Source organism: Cynocephalus volans, chromosome 4 (genome assembly GCF_027409185.1).
Source record: "Cynocephalus volans isolate mCynVol1 chromosome 4, mCynVol1.pri, whole genome shotgun sequence".
Classification (NCBI taxonomy): Eukaryota; Metazoa; Chordata; class Mammalia; order Dermoptera; family Cynocephalidae; genus Cynocephalus; species Cynocephalus volans.
This window is the reverse complement of record NC_084463.1, coordinates 106,091,166-106,104,639: the sequence shown is the minus strand read 5'-3', so window position 1 is coordinate 106,104,639 and position 13,474 is coordinate 106,091,166. Positions and strand designations below refer to the sequence as shown.

Below are 13,474 nucleotides of genomic sequence, written 5' to 3'. Positions count from 1 at the left end.
TATGTGTGTGTGAATATATATATTTATATATGAATTTGATAATGTAGTCAACACAGTTAACTATCAGCTAAAGAGAAGAATCCTTTCATTTTACATAGTCTTGTCTACTAGAACTTCTCTGTAGAAGTTAAATGGAAAAATAATCCTATTAAAACATTTTAAATAAGTTGTGTCAAACCTTAATTACCGTACATTTTCACAGTAATTGTTTTGACATTAATCACATTATATGCTGTGGACTTGGTGTTTATGAAAATTATGAAAGTAATAACACTAAGATCAGAGTTTTTTTTTTTTCTGTTGAAACATTCAATAGTTGAGAAACACAATCCCTTTTCCCTAGATTATGTGCATGTCTCTAGGATCATTTATGTCAGCTTTTTTTCAAAAAGATGCTTGAAACCTCCTCCTGGATCTGCTTACTCCTCATTCCATAGATGACAGGATTTAGGGCAGGTGGAACAACAACATATAGATTGGCCAGGAGAATGTGGATGTATACGGGAACATTCCTGCCAAACTGGTGGGTTAGGTAGGAGAAAAGAGCTGGCGTGAAGAAGACCAGGATGACACAGATGTGGGAGCCACACGTATTAAGTGCCTTGAGTCTGGCATCCCGAGAAGGAAGGCAGAAGACTGCTCAGAGTATTTTCACATAGGAGATGAAAATCAGAACCACATCCACAAACACCATAAATATTAGAAATAATCCAAATACCATGTTTGCCTTTATACTGGCACAGGCCAGTAGAGCAACTCCCATGTGCTCACAGTATGTGTGAGGATTGAATGATGTACACAAAAGGGAAGCCTCAAGATGAGAAACACCAGAGAGATAATCAAAATGAAATTGACAGCAGTCATCACCACAAGCATGAGAACAATAGCTCTGTTAGTGAGAATTTGGCTATAACGCAGAGGGTTGCAAATGGCAATGTAGTGATCAAAGGCCACAGCCACTAACACGACAGTCTCCATAGCAGTGAAAATATGAAGAAAAAACATCTGAGCCAAACAGCCTCCAAAACTAGTCTCCCTTAAATTAAACCAGAATATGCCCAACATCTTGGGAATAGTGGGCGTGGACAGGCCCAGATCAATGAAGGCTAGCACAGCCAAGAAGTAAAACATGGGCTGATGAAGACTGTGTTCAGTCCTGATCACAACCAAGATAGTAACATTCCCCACAAGGGAAATCAAATATACAGTGCAGAAAGGAAACCCAATTCGGGCCGAGCCCGTGGCGCACTTGGTAGAGTGCTGCGCTGGGAGCGCGGCAACGCTCCCGCCGCGGGTTCGGATCCTATATAGGACTGACCGGTGCACTCACTGGCTGAGTGCCGGTCACGAAAAAACGACAAAAAAAAAAAAAAAAAAAAAAAAAGAAAGGAAACCCAATCCAAATGTGCATCTCTTCAAGGCCTGGAATCCCCAGCAGGAGGAAATGGGAGGGGTGGAACTTGGTGTCATTTGAGGTAGACGTCCCCTCTTTGTTCTTTTGGAATCTGAGAGAAAACAAACAAATTATCAAGTTATTTAAAAACTCAAACAATATTAAATGAAAAATATAATAAATTTGGAGCTATGAAAAAGATCATATGTCAGTCTTTGAGACAGGGATTTGTACGACATTCATAAATGTTAATTTAATTCCACTAAAGTACAGCAAACAACTAAGGGTAAGTGTTCAGTATTATAATATAATTTTGTGTAGGAGGCAGAAAACAACCAAATCCTCTCTCTCTCTCTCTCTCTCTGTCTTTCACACACACACACACATCATATTTATAAACAGATAGTAAACATATATATATTATATTTACATAAATATATAAAACTATATGTATAAATGTGTTATGAGAGACATCCTCTCTAACAAAGTTATGTATAAGGAGATGAATTAATGAAATGTGGGTATGATTTAGGTTAAAGTTAATAATGAACATTAACTATGTTTAAGAAATGAAGTTATACTTCAATTTGAATAGAGAATAATGCTCTTTTTGTTCCCTAGAGTGTGAAATGAAAGTAGTGACAATTGCTCTTTACTGATAAGGCTACGGAACAAGGACTTTTGAAAGGTCAGTATCTTTCTCTTTGGGAAATTAAGAGGTAAGACATTAGGAAGGAGTAAAAAAGGAAAAAATTGAAATTTTCCTACCTATTTTATTTTCTCCTTCTTCCCTGCTAAGTGGCTGGTACACTAAGGCAGACTTAGGGTACTACTGCTTGGAAGAAAAAGTACCTGATTTTAAAACAAATTGATTTACGCATTAGGAAAATGGAAATTAAGAAGAAACAAAGTGGGTGACTTTACATGTACTAGAAACATTCAAACAATACCTACCTATGCCTCTGCTACATAGACTGAAGTTCCCCTCGTCCTCACAGACACAGCCCTATGTCAGCGGTATCTTGTTTGTCAGATACCTTCTGTCCTTCGCTTTTATTGCCTCACTCCCAGAGCCCAGCCTTGAGCAGTGTCACCTGTCTTACCCATGACCTGTGGCTTCTCTTAAGATCAGACTGATGCAATATCTCCCCTTCCAACTTCCTTTGTTTGAACCCTTACGAAGGAAACTTTATACTTATGTTGTTTCAGGCTTCCCACTCTCAGCCATTCTCCCACAGGACCGTTAATCCCTGAGGTCTGGAAAGGTTCTTCTTATTGAAAGAAAATAGCTAACCCTCCTGTGGATATGTTTTTGAACCATGGGATCTATGGCTACCACCTTGCATTATAAGTCTCCATTCTGACCATTACCACAGACCCTATGATTGAGCTTAATTTTAGCTTAGCAGCATTAATCTCTTCAAAGATACTGGTTTTGCCTCCAGTAATGGAAGAAGGACAATATGAGTGGAAATGCATGGTATAGCCTGTAGAAGTATTGAGTTTAAAAATAAAGCTGAGTAGTATTCCATTGTGTAGATGTACCACATTTTCTGTATCCACTCATCTGATGATGGGCATTTGGGCTGGTTCCAACTCTTGGCTATTGTAAAGAGTGCTGTGATGAACATTGGGGAACAGGTATACCTTCGACTTGATGATTTCCATTCCTCTGGGTATATACCCAACAGTGGGATAGCTGGGTCATGTGGTAGATCTATCTGCAATTGTTTGAGGAACCTCCATACCATTTTCCACAAGTCAGGCACAGAAAGAGAAATACCACATGTTCTCACTTATTGGTGGGAGCTAAAAATTATTAAATAAATTCACACACACACACACACACACACACACACACACACACACACACACACACACACACACACACACACACACACACACACACACACACACCACACACACACACAAAACCGGGGAGGGGGGAAGAAGATATAACAACCACAATTACTCGAAGTTGATACCACAAGCAAACAGAAAGGACATTGTTGGGGGGGGAGGGGGGGAGGGAGGAGGGAGGGAGGTTTTGGTGATGGGGAGCAATAATCAGCCACAATGTATATCGACAAAATAAAATTAAAAAAAAAAAAGAAATGCGAAAAAAAAAAAAAAGCTATTTCCATGTTATGGAAAACAGGTACTGGATGTGAGCAGGAGGGCACCAAGGACTTAAATATTCCTACTGCAAGTCAAACAAGGAAAAAATAGTCAGACAGTACACAGTACAAGTGTTCTAGATACAAGTTAATTAGTGGAATTTCACAGATAATGGAACCTCAGCAGTTTTCAGGTCCCCGATTGCATATTGCATTCTGAGGCATACAGAGAGATCTAACACCCCCTCCCCTGGTATCCAGCAGCGGTGTGACGTGGAAGTAGCAGCCCCATTCTGCCATCTCAGAATTCAGATCCCAGACATTCCTTCTCACAGTGTCTAAGCTCCATGATCTTTAGATCAGCCCCACACAGATTCAATTCCAGGCTCCAGGCTATACCACAGATAAGCAGGTTTTCCTAAGCCACAAAACAGAATGATTGGTGAAAGAGGCTAGAAATTCTCCATTATGTAAATGGGCACCAGTTAGTAAATGAAATATAAAAAGCTGAGATGTTAAAAAGAAATGGGAATATAAGGCAATGGGAAAGAATAGCCAAGAACTAAATCATTTACTGCCGTATGTGACATGACAAACTGAAAGCATGAGCCACTGTTCTAAAATTATTCCAGTACTGATTACATTTTTGACTCATGTTTATCCAGTTTTCATTATATTGTATATGAAGCCAAATACCTCACTGGTTAGACAACCTGCAGAAAATCTGAAAGGTTAACCCTCACTTATCAGTCTAATCACTTACCCTAGTAGCAGTCTCTATTTGTCATGCACAATTTCATCAGGAATTCAAAACTTTTAAGTCCACAAGGCTGAGAATGTTGTCAGTGGCATTACTGATTATTGCTGCAAATGACAAGATTTTTATTCTTTTATATGGCTGAATAGTATTCCATTGTGTATATATATCATTTTTTAAAAAAATTAACATTTACTTGTACATGTTTCTGTACATGCATATTCTGCACAATGATTTACTCAGGGTAGATTTCATAGTTTGTATTCATTAGTTCACCACTTTATGGTAAATATTATTCTACTTTCCATTTCTATGAGAAATATTCAGGGTTTTTGCTTATTTTAAATTGAATTGTTTATTGTTAGACTGGTGAATTGTTTGAGTATCTTGTAATTCTGGGTATTATCCTCTTGTCATATGCATAGTTTGGAAATACTTTCTGCCATTCCGCATGCTATCTCGTCATGTTGATTGTGTCCTTTGCTGTGCACAACCTTTTTTAGTTGACGTAATCCTGTTTGCCTATTTTTATTGTTATTGCCTGTGTCTTTAAAGTCTTGTTAAGAAAAAAAAGCCTTGCTCAGTCTAATTTCCTGAAGTGTTTCCCATAAATTTTTTTCCCTTATATTTTTTTTCTAGTAGCTTTATAGCTTTGGATTTACATTTAATCCTTTATTCCATTTTGAGTTGATTTTTTGTGTATGCTGGCATCTATAGAGTCTAGTTTAAATCTTCTGCATGTGAAAAACAGTCTTCCAAGCAATCTTCCAGTCTTTATTTAAGAGGCTATTCTTCGTCTAATCAATATTCTTGGCCTTTTTGTGGAAAACAAGTTGACTGTAAATGCATAGATTTATTTCTGGCCTCTCTATTCCTTTCCATTCATTGGTTAATGTGCATGATTTTATGTCAATACTATGTCCTTTGGGGTAGTATAGCTTTATAGCACATTTTGAAATCAGATAGTATGATACCCCCAGCTTTGTTCTTTTTTTAAAGATTGCTTTGTCTATTTTGGGTCTTTTTGGTTATTTTAATACAAATTTTGAAATAATGAAGAATGCTTTTGGTATTCTGAGAGTGATTGCATTAAATTCATAGAATCCTTAGGGTAATATAGACATTTTTGATAATATTAATTCTTCCAACTCATGAGCACAAGATATTCATGGGGTACAAAGCTAATTGTCACCATTAGTTCCCAAGATGTGATGGCCAGATCCATACTGGCAGCATGCCCATTGCCACAAATTGTGGTTATACCCCGTGTCTCCTACCCAATTCTCACCAACCTCCTTCCCCATACCCCTTTCCCTACTTTACTTTGTATCCCTAGGTATGTTTTCTCCCTCCGCATGTCCAATGCACCACTGTGGTCTTTCTTTCCTTCCTTCTTTCTCTATTAGAACCCACTTATGAGTGAGTACGTGCAGTACTTATCCCCCTGTGCTTTGCTTATTTCACTCAACTAAGTTTCTCCAAGTTCATCCATGTTGTTGAAAATGGAAGAATTTCATTCTTTTTTTATGGCAGACTAGTATTCCATGGTGTATATATACCACATTTTCCTTATCTAATCATCCATTGATGGACATTTAGGTTGGTTTCATATCTTGGCTATTGTAAACAGAACTGTGGTGAACATGGGAGTGCAGGTATACCTTCGACATGATGATTTCTGTTCCTTGGGTATATATACCCAGAAGTGGGATTGCTGGATTGTATGGAAGATCTGTCTGTAGTTGTTTGAGAAACCTCCATACTGTTTTCCATAGTGGTTGTACTAATTTACAGTCCCACCAACAATGTAGGAGTGTTCCCTTCTCTCCACATCCTTGTCAGCATTTGTTATTCTCATTCATTTTGATCACAGCCAGTCTGACTGGGGTGAGGTGATATCTCAATGTGGTTTTAATTTGTACTTCCCTGATGACTAATGATGTAGAGCATTTTTTCATGTACCTGTTGGCCACTTGTATGTCTTCCTTTGAAAAATGTCTATTCAGTTCCTTTGTCCATTATTTAATTGGGTCATTTGTTTTTTTACTGTGTAATTGCTTGAGTTCCTTGTATATTATGGATATTAATCCCTTGTCAGATGCATAGTTAGCAAAAATTTTCTCCCACTCTGTAGGTTGTCATTCCACTCTGTTGATTGTTTCCTTTGCTGTGCAGAAGCTTCTTAGTTTGATATAGTCCCATTTGTTTATTTTCTTTTTTTCTTTTGTTGCTTGTGCTTCCTGGGCTCATGTTCATAAAATCTGTGCCCAGACATAATTCCTGAAGTGTTTCACCTATATTTTCCCTTAGTATTTTATAGTTTCTGTTCTTATACTTAAGTCTTTAATCCATTTTGAGTTGATTTTAGTATATGGTGAGAAGTGCATATATAGTTTCATTCTTCTGAATATGGATAATCCAATTTTCTCAGGACCACTTATTGAAGAGGCAGTCTTGTCCCTAAGGTAGGTGTTTGTTGCCTTTGTTGAGTATCAGATGGCTGTAAGCCTGATGGGTGATTTCTGGGTTCTCTATTCTGCTGCAATGGTCTGAGTGTCTATTTTTATGCCAGTACCATGCTGTTTTGGTTACTATAGCTTTGTATAATTTGAAGTCAGGTTGTGTTATGCCTCTGGCTTTAATTTTTTTGCTCAGGATTGCTTTGGCTATTTGGGGTCTTTTGTTGTTCCATATGAATGTTTAGATTGTTTTTTCCATTTCTGTGAAGAATGTCAATGGTATTTTGATGGAGATTGCATTGAATCTGTAGATCACTTTGGGTAGTACAGACATTTTCACAATATTAATTCTTCCAGTCCAAGAGCATGGAATGTCTTTTCTTCTTTTTGTGTTTCTTCTTTTTAATTTCTTTTCTCATTGTAGAGGTCTTTAACTTCCTTGGTTAAATTGATTCCTAAGTATTTTTTTTTTTTTTTGTGACTGTTGTAAATGGGCTTACTTTCTTGATTTTTTTGTTAGTTCATTATTGGAGAATATAAATGTAACTGATTTGGGGGCATTTATTTTGTATCCTGGGATGTTACTGAAATTATTAGCCAGCTCTATTAGTTTTCTGATAGAGTCTTTAGGTTTTTCTATATACAGTTTCATGTCATCTGCAAATAGGGACAGTTTGACTTCATCTTTTCCAATCTTGGATATCCTTTATTTTTTTCTCATGCCTGATTGTTCTGGGTAGTACCTCCAGTGCTATATTAAATAGAAGTGGTGAGAGTGGGTATCCTTGTCTTGTTCCTGTTCTTGAGGGAAAGCCTTCAGTTTTTCCCCATTCAGAATGACACTGGCAGTAGGCTTGTCATAGATCGTTTTTATTGTGTTGAGATATTTTTATTCTATATCTAATTTATTGAGAGTCTTTACATGAAATGATGTTGAATTTTGTCACATGCTTTTTCAGCATCTATTGAGATAATCATATGGTTTTTGTCCTTGATTTTATTGATGTGATGTATCACATTTATTGACTATTGTATGTTGAACCATCCATGCATCACTGGGATGAATCCCCCTTGATCAGGATTTACAATTTTTTGAGGTATTGCTGTATTCTGATTGCTAATATTTTGTTGATGAGTTTTGCATCTATGTTCATCAAGGACATTGGCATGTAATTTTCTTTTTTTGTTGTGCTTTTATCTGCTTTTGTTATCAGAGTTATGTTGGCCTCATCAAATGGGTTTGGGAGAATGGCTTCGGTTTCAATTCTTTGGGATAGTTTGAGGAGAATTGGTATTAATTTCTCTTTAAAGGTTTGCTAGAAGTCAGCTGTAAAGCCATGTGGGCCTGGGCTTTTCTTTATTGAAAAATTGCTGAATACCGCTTCAATCTTGTTGCCTGTTATTGGTCTGTTCAGGTTTTCTATCTCTTCTTGGTTCAGTCTGGGTAGTTTGCATGCGTCTAGATACTTATCTGTAACTTCCAGGTTTTCACATTTGTTATCATATAGTTGTTTATAGTAGTCTCTAATGATTCTTCATATTTTTGTGGTATCAGTTGTAATGTCTCCCTTTTCATTTCTGCTTTTTGTTATTTGAGTCTTTTCTCTTCATTTTTTGTTAACTTAGCTAATGGTTTGTCTATTTTATTTATCTTCTCGAAAAATCAACTTTTTGTTTCATTGATCTTTCCTATCATTTTTGGGTCTCTATTTCATTTAGGTCTGCTCTGATCTTAAATAATTCATTCCACCTACTACCTTTTGGATAGGATTGTTGTTGTTTTTCAAGTTCTTTGAGGCATAGGGTTAGGTCATTTATTTGAAGTCTTCCCATTCTTTTGATGTAAGCATTTTTTGCAGTAAATTTGCCTCTCAATACTGCTTTTGCAGTATCCCAGAAATTTTGGAGTGATGTATCTTTATTTTCTTTAGTTTCAAGAAATTTATTGATTTCCTGTTTAATTTCTTCTTGGACCCATAGCTCATTCAGGAACCTATTGTTTAGTTTCCACGTATGTGTATATTTTTCAGGGTTTTGCTTGTTATTAATTTCCAGTTTTAGTTAATTGTGGTCTGAAAAGACATTTGGAGTGACTTAATTTTTTAAAAAATTTGCTGAGACTAGGTTTGTGACCTAATATGTGGCCTATCCTGGAGAATGTTCCATGTGCTGATGAGAAGAAAGTATTTTCTTTAGTTGTTGGGTGAAATGTTCTTTATATATTTGCCATATTCAGTTGGTCTAAGGTATAGTGTAAATCCTATATCTCTTTGTTGATTTGTTGCCTGGAATATCTGTCCTATACTGAGAGAGGGGTGTTCAGGTCACCCACTATTAATGAATAAGGGCCTGTTTCTTTCTTTAGGTCTAAGAGTATTTGCTTTATATATCTGGGTGCTCCAGTATTGGGTGCATACATATTTATGATTGTTACATCTTATAGCTGGATAGATCCTTTTATCATTACATAGTGGCCTTCTTTGTCTCTTTTTATGTTTTTTGGTTTAAAGTCTGTTTTATCCAATATAAGAATAGCTACTCCTGCTTGTTTTTGGTTTCCATTTGTATGGTATATCTTTTTCCATCCCTTCACTTTTAGTCTGCATGTGTCTCTACAAGTGAGATGGGTCTCTTGAGGACAGTATATACTAGGGCCTAGCTTTTTAATTCAATCAGTCTATCTGTGTCTTTTAAATGGTGAGTTTAATCCATTCATATTTAGGGTATTTATTGCCAGGTATTGTTTAATACCTGTCATTAATTGTTTTTTGCTTAGATGCTTTAAGTATCTTTTGATCATTACTTCCCCCTTTATTTCTCTTCTTCAACGTTAGAAATGTAAGGTGGCAGGATTTAACTTCTTTTTCTTTCTCACTGTCATTTTTGTTTTTATGGCAGGTTTTGCTCTTTCTTGTATATTTGTGATAGTTATCATCATTATTCAAATTGAATAATGAAGATGAAGGACTCCCTTGAGAATTTCTTGCAGGGCTGTTTGTGTGGTAGTGAGCTCCCAAAATTTTTGTTTGGGAACTACATTACTGTTTTCTCATTTCTGAAGGAGAGCCTTGCTGGGTAATCAATTTTTAGCTAGCATTTTTTTCTTTTATTATTTCGAGTATATCATTCCCCTTTCTTCTGGCCTGTAGGGTTTAGTTGAGAAGCCTTATGTTAGTCTGATGGGGGTTCCCTTCTAGGTCACTTGACTCTTTTTCTTGGTGCTTTTAGAATTCTCTCTTTGTCCTTGAGCTTTGCGAATTTGGCTATAATGTGTCTTTGAGAGGATCTTTTTGGATTAAATCTGTTTGGGGACCTTTGAGCTTCCTGGATCTGAATATGTGCATCTCTCCCAACATCTGGGAAGTTTTCTGTTTTTATTTCCTCGAATAGGTTTTCAATACCTTTTCCTTTCTCTTCCTCTTCCGGAATACTCACAATTCAGATGTTAGAGTGCTTGAGGTTGTCTGCTGTCTCTCTTAGATTTTCCTCATTATTTTTAATACTTTTTCCTTTTTTCTTGTCTGCCTGGGTTATTTTGAAAAACCATCTTCAAGATCTGAAATTCTTTCTTTGCATGCTCTAGCTTGCTGCTCAAGCTCTCTGTTGTGTTTATTCATTGAGTGACTCTTTCATTTTTAGGAGTTCTGCTACACTCTTTTTAAGGTGTTAATCTCTTTGTAAATTTCCTCCTTTGTATTCTGGATATTTTTTCTTGTTTCCTTGTATTCTCTTATTGAGTCTTCTTTTATCTCTAAGAGTTTTCTTAAGATCATTGCTCAGAATTCCTTTTCAGACATTTCAAGGATTCCCTATTGTATGGGGTGTGGAGTTTGTGCATTACTGTATTCCTTTGGTGGTGTCATATCTTGTTTGTTTATAGTTCTAGTATTTTTTTGCTGATGTTTGGTTATCTGGTAGAGGACTTGCTTCTTCTATTACTCTGGAGTTGGCTATTAGGATAAAGATTTCCTCTTTGCAGGCTCTACTGCTGAGTTATTATATCAATGTAGTTGAGTGAGTGACAAGTTGCCTGTAGTGTGGCCCTAGCTGCTACTGTGGTGGTGAACTCTGCTTATCGTGATAGAAGGTGTGGCAGTGTCTCTATTACACCACTTTGGCTCCTGTTCCAGCTTTCTGTGGCTGTAGACTGAGACCCTGGTGCTGCATGGGTGTTTGCTAACCTCAGCAGCTGCTGGGCTTGTGGGCAATTCTCTTCTCCCTGGGGCTTTAGACTGGTTTCACAGTGCTGCTTGGGTCTCTGCTCACCTTGGCAACCACTGGGCTATGGGCATTTCCCTTCTCTCCAGGCCTTAGACTGTGCTCCAGTGCTGCATGGGTCTCAGCTCACCTTGGTGCCTGCTGGGCTGTGTGTGCTTCCCTTCCCCCAGGGCCTTAGACTGGGCTCTAGTGCTGCACGGGTCTCACCTCACCTCACTGGCTGCTGGGCTTGTGGGAGCTTCCCTTTCTCCTGCAGCCTTAGATTGGGCCCTGGTTCCATCCAGGTCTCGGCTCACTTCCGCGGTGGCTGGGATATCTTGATTTCATTTTAAGATATTTTATTATTGGTGTATAGAAACGCTGCTGATTTTTGTATGTTGATTTCCTTTCCTGTAGCTTTACTGAAATTATTTGTTAGTTCTTGCAGTTTTTTGGTGGATTCTTTTGGATTTCTATATATGTGAACATATGTGAATATATGGGTAGTTTAACTTCCCCCTTTTCTGTTTGTATGTTTCTAATTGCTTTCTCTTCCCTTATTTCTCTGGCTATAACTTCCAGTACTTTGTTGAATAGAGTTGGAAAAGTGGGCATCCTTTTCTTCTAGATCTAAGAATAAAGCTTTAAACTTTTGTGTATTCAGTATGATATACACTTTATTATGTGTGGGTACATTTCTTCTATATTTAATTTCTTGAGTGTTTTTTATCATGACAAGACATTGAATTTTCTCTACGGCTTTTTCTGGGTCTATTGAAATGACCATGATTTTTCTTTCATTCTGTTGATGTGATGTTTCACATTTATTGATTTCTGTATGTTGAACCATCTTTGCATTTCTGGGATGAATTCCAGTTGGTCATGGTGATTGAACTTTTTATCTGTTATTGGGTTTGGTTTGCTAGTATTTTGTTGAGGATTTTCACAGCCATGTTCATTACAGATATTTGTATATACTTTTTTGTTATTGTTGATTTTTGTGTCCTTTTTTAGTTTTGGTATGACAGAAATGTTGGCCTTGTAGAATGATTTTGAAAGGATCCCTTTCCAAAACTCTTTGGAAGAGTTTGACAAGAATTGATATTCTTCTTCAAATATTTCATAGAATTCAGCAAGTGATGGTAGAAGCTAGCAGTTCCTGGGCTTTTCTTTGATGGGAGACTTTTTATTACTGGTTCAATCTAAGTACTTGTTACCACTCATTTAGATTTTCTATTTCTTCATAATTCAACCTTGGTAAGTTATATGTGTTCAGGACATTATCTATTTCTCTGTTATCAATTATAATGTCTCTTTTTTCATTTGTGATATTATTTGTTTGATTATTCTTTCTTTTTAAAAAAATATAGCTGAATATTTTTCAATGTTTTTAATCTTTTCAAAAACATACTCTGTGGGGTTTTTTGTAATTAATTTATTTTTAATTTTAATTTTAAAAATTTCATTAAGACATAATTTATTATACATATTTTTTTTACATTGTTTGATACGTTTTTATTTTGTTTCTTATTTCAATAGGAACATTTGCAACTACATTTTAATTTGTTGATTGCATAAGTTTATGGTGCATGGTCATTTCACAAGTTACTTATGTTTCCCTTTGAGTATTTTGGTTACTTTAAAATTTCACACTTCAGATAGCTTAGAGAAGTAGAATTAGCTGAAAATACTTAAGAAAAAAAGCAAAAACATCTGAAAAATTCTGAAAACAGATAAAAATTATTAAAAATGCATAAAGATTGAGAAATTGCTAACAGGGACATTGTGTGTGAAAGTGAGTTACTGGGAATATGTTTTGACCACCTTGTCATTTTGACTAAATACAATTTTGATTTTTTTTTCTTGTTGTTGTTTTTTTATTTTATTTTATTTATTTTATTTTTTATTTTTTAAATTTTATTTTGTCAATATACATTGTGGCTGATTATTGCTCCCCATCACCAAAACCTCCCTCCCTTCGCCCTCCCCGCCTCCCCCCCAACAATGTCCTTTCTGTTTGCTTGTCGTATCAACTTCAAGTAATTGTGGTTGTTATATCTTCTACCCCACCCCCCGGTTTTGTGTGTGTGTGTGTGTGTGTGTGTGAATTTATATATTAAATTTTAGCTCCCACCAATAAGTGAGAACATGTGGTATTTCTCTTTCCGTGCCTGACTTGTTTCACTTAATATAATTCTCTCAAGGTCCATCCATGTTGTTGCAAATGGCAGTATTTCATTCGTTTTTATAGCTGAGTAGTATTCCATTGTGTAGATGTACCACATTTTCCATATCCACTGATCTGATGATGGACATTTGGGCTGGTTCCAACTCTTGGCTATTGTAAAGAGTGCTGCGATGAACATTGGGGAACAGGTATACCTTCGACTTGATGATTTCCATTCCTCTGGGTATATTCCCAACAGTGGGATAGCTGGGTCGTATGGTAGATCTATCTGCAATTGTTTGAGGAACCTCCATACCATTTTCCATAGAGGCTGCACCATTTTGCAGTCCCACCAACAGTGTATGAGAGTTCCTTTTTCTCCGC

At 36.5% G+C, this 13,474-nt stretch overlaps 1 pseudogene; it reads right to left on the bottom strand.

Moving 5' to 3' along the window:
- Nucleotides 1-373: 373 nt before the first annotated feature.
- Nucleotides 374-11,224, bottom strand: LOC134376370 (olfactory receptor 52E4-like; annotated as a pseudogene).
- Nucleotides 11,225-13,474: the final 2,250 nt, after the last annotated feature.